Genomic DNA, 7,750 nt, shown 5'->3' with positions numbered 1-7,750 from the left:
CAGTTGCTAGTATTTTTTTTTTAATGTGAAAACATTTTTATTGACCTGAAGATACAGCAATTTTAGGAAAGCAAAATAGTTGACATTGTTTTCAATTATTGTCACAGCAAGATGCCTGCAAAATTCTTATAATTAGGCTGTGGCACCGTTAATGACACTTGAGATATGTACAAAGCTAGTCATACACTTTAAAATTCACAGAGACAAAACAACTTAATATGCTTTACTCCCTTTCTGGGTTGAGCATTGGGTTATATGCCAATTGAATAAAACATCTGATGTGCTCTGATTTGCATTTTTTTTTAATTATTATTTTTTGGGGGGTACACCAAGTTCAATCATCTGTTTTTATACACATATCCCCATATTCCCTCCCTTCTTGACTCCCCCCCCTCGAGTCCCCCCCCACCCTCCCCGCCCAGTCCTCTAAGGCATCTTTCATCCTCGAGTTGGACTCCCTTTGTTATACAACAACTTCCCACTGACTATCTATTTTACAGTTGGTAGTATATATACGTCTGTGCTACTCTCTCACTTCGTCTCAGTTTTCCCTTCACCCCCCTGCCCCCTCCCATACCTCGAGTTCTCCAGTCCATTCTCTGTATCTGTGTCCTTGTTCTTGTCACTGAGTTCATCAGTACCATTTTTAGATTCCGTATATGTGAGTTAGCATACAATATTTGTCCTTCACTTTCTGACTTACTTCACTCTGTATGACAGATTGTAGTTCTATCCACCTCATGACATATAGCTCCATCTCATCCCTTTTTATAGCTGAGTAATATTCCATTGTGTATATATGCCACATCTTCTTTATCCACTCATTTGTTGATGGGCATTTCGGTTGCTTCCATGTCCTGGCTATTGTAAACAGTGCTGCAATAAACATTATGGTACATGTTTCTTTTGGGATTATGGTTTTCTTTGGGTATATGCCTAGGAGTGGGATTACTGGATCATATGGAAGTTCTGTTTGTAGTTTTTTAAGGAACCTCCAAATTGTTTTCCATAGTGGCTGTACCAACTTACATTCCCACCAACAGTGCAGGAGAGTTCCCTTTTCTCCACACCCTCTCCAACATTTGTTGTTTCCAGATTTTGTGATGATGGCCATTCTGATCGGTGTGAGGTGATACCTCATTGTGGCTTTGACTTGCATTTCTCTGATGATGAGTGATGTTGAGCATCTTTTCATGTGTTTGTTGGCCATCTGTATGTCTTCTTTGGAGAAATGTCTATTTAGGTCTTCTGTCCATTTGTGGATTGGGTTATCTGCTTTTTTGGTATGAAGCTTCATGAGCTGCTTGTATATTTTGGAGGTTAATCCTTTGTCCGTTGTTTCATAGGCAATTATTTTTTCCCATTCTGAGGGTTTCCTTCTAGTCTTGTTGATGGTTTCTTTCGCTGTGCAAAAGCTTTTGAGTTTCACGAAGTCCCATTTGTTTATTCTTGATTTTATTTCCATGATTCTAGGAGGTGGGTCCAAAAGGATCTTGCTTTGATGGATGTCATAGAGTGTTCTGCCTATGATTTCCTCTAGGAGTTTTATAGTGTCTGGCTTCACATGTAGGTCTTTAATCCATTTGGAGTTTATTTTTGTGTATGGTGTTAGGAAGTGTTCTAATTTCATTCTTTTCCATGTAGCTGTCCAATTTTCCCAGCACCACTTATTGAAGAGGCTGTCTTTTTTCCATTGTATACTCGTGCCTCCTTTGTCAAAGATAAGGTGCCCATATGTGTTTGGGCTTACTTCTGAGTTCTCTATTCTATTCCATTGATCTTCCTTTCTATTTTTGTGCCAGTACCACACTGTCTTGATCACTATGGCCTTGTAGTTTAGTTTGAAGTCAGGAAGCCTGATTCCACCAACTCCATTTTTCCTTCTCAAGATGGCTTTGGCTATTCGGGGTCTTTTGCATTTCCATACAAATCGTAAGATTTCTTGCTCTAGTTCTGTGAAAAATGCCATTGGTAATTTGATCGGGATTGCATTGAATCTGTAAATTGCTTTGGGTAGTACAGTCATTTTCACAATGTTGATTCTTCCAATCCAGGAACATGGTATGTCCCTCCATCTGTTTGTGTCGTCTTTGATTTCTTTCATCAATGTCTTAAAGTTTTCTGCATACAGATCTTTTGCCTCCTTAGTTAGATTTATTCCTAGCTATTTTATTCTTTTTGTTGCAGTGGTGAATGGGAGAGTTTCCTTAATTTCTCTTTCTGCTCTTCCGTTGTTAGTGTATAGGAATGCAAGAGATTTCTGTGCATTAATTTTGTATCCTGCTACTTTACTAAACTCATCAATGAGTGCTAGCAGTTTTCTGGTAGAGTCTTTAGGGTTTTCTACATATAATATCATGTCATCTGCAAAGAGTGACAATTTTACTTCTTCTTTTCCAATTTGGATTCCTTTGATTTCTTTTTCTTCTCTGATTGCTGTGGCTAAAACTTCCAAAACTATGTAGAATAATAGTGGTGAGAGTGGACACCCTTGTCTTGTTCCTGTTCTTAGAGGGAATTCTTCCAGTTTTTCCCCATTGAGAACGATGTTGGCTTTTGGTTTCTCATATATGGCTTTTATTATGTGGAGGTAATTTCCTTCTATGCCCATTTTCTGGAGAGCTTTTATCATAAATGGATGTTGAACTTTGTCAAAAGCTTTTTCTGCATCTATTGAAGTTGCTAGTATTTTTAAGGGAAGTGCCACACTCCCTTGAACTCTATTCATAAGCTTCCATGGTTACCTCTCTACTACACTCTGTGCCTGGAAGTATGGCTAGTGACTGATAGCCACACATGAAAATCACAACTGAACACCCAGCAGTACTGTCGGTGTACGGGAACACCCTTTTCTTCCTTTTTATTGTCTGTTTTACCTAATACGATTGACTTAAAATCGTTTTTAACAATTTTACTTACTGTAGAGTATGCAATTAGGCAGCAACGAAGTAGTAGTCCTTCTCACTCTTTTCCTCTCAATTTGCCTTTCCTTATGAATTTATTTGGCCAATTTCACAAGAGTCCAAACTTCTTATTCGTAAATAACAAACAAACCAGCAAACAAAGCTCTACCACAGAGGTTTTGCTGCTTTTACTAAGAATGGGTCAGCCACTGCCTTGGGATCAAAATCTCATCTTACGTCTCCTTTGTCTTACATCAAAGTACCCTTACAGTACGTAGCTGTAGGTCTGAAAGTCAATCCTATTCATGACACCAACTTGTAATAGCTACACATCATCAAGTAGTAGCAGGGGTCCTGCATTCTGGCAGATGATCATGCTCTAAGGCGCAGAAGCCTTCACACAGTACCACACTTATAAGCTTTACTGAGGGTTCAAGAGCAGAGAAAGCACAACGATAGTAGAGCAGTGGTCTCCTGACACCCAGGAACAGCTTCTGAATATTGCATGGACTCCACATTCATTAAGATTGTGACTGAGAAGTGATGCAGAATTTAATAACACGGAGGTGACTGGTTACTCTGACAAAAGAGCTTAGAGTGGCATGTTGGGGTAAAAGTCCGATTATAGTGGGTTAAAGGGAGCTTGGAGAGGCACTGTAATCAGCAACTAGGGATAACACTCTCAGTGCGTTTTGCTATAAAGAGCAACAGAGGAATGGGCAGAAACCAGAGGCAAAGTCAAGGCCAATGGTTTTGAAATAGCAAAGTTTGCCAGTAATGAGCCAGTAGAGAAGAAAAAATAAAATACACAGGGAAGAGAGACGCACTGCTAGAATGATGTACTTGTCCAGGCAAGAAGAAGAGGATGTTGAACACAGCTGGAATACTTGGAATATTTCCACATTGTTTTCGTGTATCATTATGCTACTTATCATTAATCTTAGGCTTCAGAAGAAATAAATATATGCCAGCAATTATTTGTTTCATTTGTCTGTAGTTTGGTTCCTTTTGAATATTTGGTATTATAATTGCTTGCAGAAATGCTTTCGTGTGATTTTAACTCTGAGAAATAGGGAAGCCTACTAATTGCTTCCCCATTCCACAGTACCATGAGATGTTTTCCAAGATTTTAATTCCTCAGAGAAACCTACCAAAATCAAAACTAGTGTAAAGGATCTGTGCATAACTGATATTTTCTAGACTTTTTTTTCAGAGAAAGAAAACAACAACTGTAGCTCACACAAGAGTGACAATCTAATCAACAATTGCTGGCTGACCTCGCGGCCACATGCTCACCAGGATTCCAGGTGTGTTTCATATGCACAAGACAGGAGCAATCCGATGAAGAAGGTGGATGGTTTACGAGTTGAAGCAATGTTGTTCCATGTTCTGGTCTGTTGTCACCAATGTACTGATTTTGGTGATGGAGTTTTATTTATCCCATTTTTTTTTTTTTGCCCTGGTTGTTGATGCCATTAATACACTTTTGGAGCCACGCATCTGGACATAACCAGAGAGATGCAACCTACAGCACCCACTGCTAGCATGACACTAGGGGTATTATTGGCTGAAAATCTCTCTCCGTCCGTACAGGGCCAATCAGAAAGAACAACATGGAAGCCATACTTTTCCTTTCCCATTATTTACTCACCAAGAGTGTTATTCTTACCCCGATCAGATTTATTTAGGTCCAGAGCTCTTTAAACACAGCCATATTTCTTATGCTGAACCCTCAAATTTAGCCTCTTTTTGCTTTGGTGCTTCATTGTATGTGAATAAACACATGCCTGAGAATTATACTGATATTGGATTAGAACACAAGCAATCCGGTCACAATTACCAGCATTTAGTTAAAGGATGCTTTTCACTCCAGCATTTTCTTTTACATTCCCATCACCTAGCAGAGATGTGACTGCAGATGGCTGCAGCAGACTGCATTTGATCCAACTGGAAATACGACTTTCAACCAAGTTTTTCTTACTCAGCATTGCTATGTGGTCGCTTGACCAGTGATTTCCAAGCAACACTTACCAACATGTTATTTTTCTCTCATATCATTAGCACAATCTCTAATCTAACTGCAATGTATAATCACCATCTTTCAAGATTAAAATCTTGTTTTTCTAACTAACAATGAAATTACAGGTCGAAATGTATCTGTCAAAACGAACATTCTGTCAAAATGGAATGTTCTGTAATTTATATTGTTGGCATGGTTTTGTCCTTTCTTTTCTATCTGACTCATGTTACAGATGATTCCACAAGGCCCAGGCAAGCTAATTAATCCCAGGTCACATAAGGTTAGGTAGCTTGCTGTCACATTACTGTTCCTAGCCAGCTACTGGGAGAAGGCAAGATGACAAAAAATGCCATAGAATATCAGGTCTTCCAAATAACCCCACTGTCATTTTTCAAATTGCTGCCAAATGCCTTCTTCAGAGCAGCAGCAAATGCCAATGAAGACTGAGGCATTTGTTAGGGGCAGGATAACTACCTTTCACAAACAGGAAGAGGAAAACACTGCATGTTCTCTGGTGTTGGAGAGAGGGAGAGAGAGGGAGAAGGAGCGGGAGGGAGAGAGAGAAGGGCCACTGATTATACCCATTTTGGAGACAATTCCTATGTTTTCTGAACTAGAAACTCCTGTAAGATCAGTGTGGCATTGGCTTTGACTAAATTAGGCTACTACTGTGATAGAATTTAACAGTGGGTGAGATTATTAGCTTATTAGCAACTAAAGTGGCAGCCATCACTGCCTTGCTACGGTAAGAGTAAAAAAGGCTGTAGCATCAGCTTTTACGGGTGATGACAGTAATTTACTCTGTCAATGCTTAAATACTTCATGGAAATCAAAACCTGAGACTAGAACTTAGTGGATGTCTGGTTGACTTGTTTGTGTGTCTATGAATATTCAAATCTACATCTTTGAAGAAATCATTGTTTTGAGCTGGATGCTCAGAGCACATTTATTATAAAGATCAAATAGAAGTTTAAATCAATTCTGTCCTTACAAGCCTTATAATGTATCTAAAAGGGTACAAGATACTGGTGCAAGGATTTTAGGGTAGTATATAGGCAGAGGACCCAGTGCTGGTCCACAGAGAAGTACATTCTATTATCTGATTTCTTCAAATCCTTCCTCTACCAAACCATGATGGGATTTTCTATTCCATAATTAATGCAAATCGTGTATACTACTATTCCTTACAAATTGTTAAAAATTTCTGCAGACTAGGCTGAAAATTACTCACTTTGAAACTGCAGTCTAATGGGAAGAGCGAGACGAGGATGCAGTAAAGCTACCCCCCACTCCCAACTCTTGGCCTCTCATCCCACTAACACAGCTTTATTTTTCTCCAAAGCAACAATCATTCCCTGATACTTTACACAATAATTTCTCTACCCTTCCTCTTTTTCACAGAACCTAAGAGCCAAGTGGGCAGAAATTTTGCTTTGTTCACTGTTGTACCTCCAGGAAACCTAGCATGTAACAGACCTTCAATAAACATCAACTGAGCCAATGAATGAATGAAGATGAATGAATGATGAATCTGGGTGCTCACAAATGGTAGAGAAACACATATGATAAAAAAGAGAAGAATGGACTATGGTGATTTTCCTTCACACATTAGGATTCTCTCAGTTTGGTAGAGAACGCTGATACGTCGGTATATATAAGATATACATAAATATACACACACACATATATATATATAAAATCTGGAAAAGACTTATATTGCAAGAGAATAAATATACTCCCAAGGAAAGGAAAAGGAAGATATGCAAACATAAGTGATTTAAGAAGAAAAAGAAATACTACCTCCATCTGAATCCATTTTCTGCCCTATTCCTTTGCTCTTTTTTTTTTTTTTTTTTTTTTTTGGCCGCAAGGCTTGTGGGATCTTACTTCCCCAACCAGGGATTAAACTCAGGTCCTGGCAGTGAAAGCACTGAGTCCTAACCACTGGACCACCAGGTAATTCCCTCATTTGTTTTTAGAGGCACTACGTCCTATTAACCTTCTCCTTAACTCCCTGTGGACTAAGACCCTTGCTTATCTTTCTGACATGCAAGTCACTAGAGCAGTTGTGTTCCCCTGGCTTCTGGAGGTGAAAAACTCCCACCTCTTCTCTACTGCTTTGGGATCCCAGCTTCGCTAGTGCTATAACATCCAGCTCTGTGATCACTGTCCTACCATCACTGCTGGCCTGCAGAAGAAAGCCACCCCTGAACAAAATGGTGCCAGTATCCCTTTCACCAATGTGTTCTGATGGCTTTAGTGAATGGATGTGTCCTCTGGGCGTTCTTGCAGAATATGATACTCTGGTGGGTGGTCTGGTCTCACATAATAATACATTCCTACCTGCAAGATCACTTTTCTGAGCCATTTGACTCCTTCTTGTACTGTGTGCCAAGCAAACTCGGGCATTTCCACTGTGCTCGGTGTGGACGATTATTTTCTCCAGGTTTCTAAGAGACTCTCTAGCAGTGAACTTGTCCCATACCCTGAGTCTTCGCCAAGGTGTTAAACTCCATATTTGAGAAAGTGCCTCCAGGTCTATGAATTCTCATTTAACCACTCTTATGCTGTCTCTGGGCTTCCCATCCCTGTTGCCCTTAAAGCAAGCACAATCCAAATCCAAATTGAATCCCAGGAATGCTAGTCACACATACTAGTGAATTCTTGTTCCTTTACAGTGCATGTGACCAGCTGCCAAGGTTCTTGATTAATTTCAAACCCTGCTCATTCTGTGTCTTCAATCCCTGTTTTCTACTTTACCTCCATACTCTCTCTCCTCCTGATCTGGTCTAACTGCAGTAGCATTGCAAAGTAAAGCAGCAAGGTG

Source organism: Hippopotamus amphibius, chromosome 4 (genome assembly GCF_030028045.1).
Source record: "Hippopotamus amphibius kiboko isolate mHipAmp2 chromosome 4, mHipAmp2.hap2, whole genome shotgun sequence".
Classification (NCBI taxonomy): domain Eukaryota; kingdom Metazoa; phylum Chordata; class Mammalia; order Artiodactyla; family Hippopotamidae; genus Hippopotamus; species Hippopotamus amphibius.
This window is presented reverse-complemented; position numbering follows the sequence as displayed.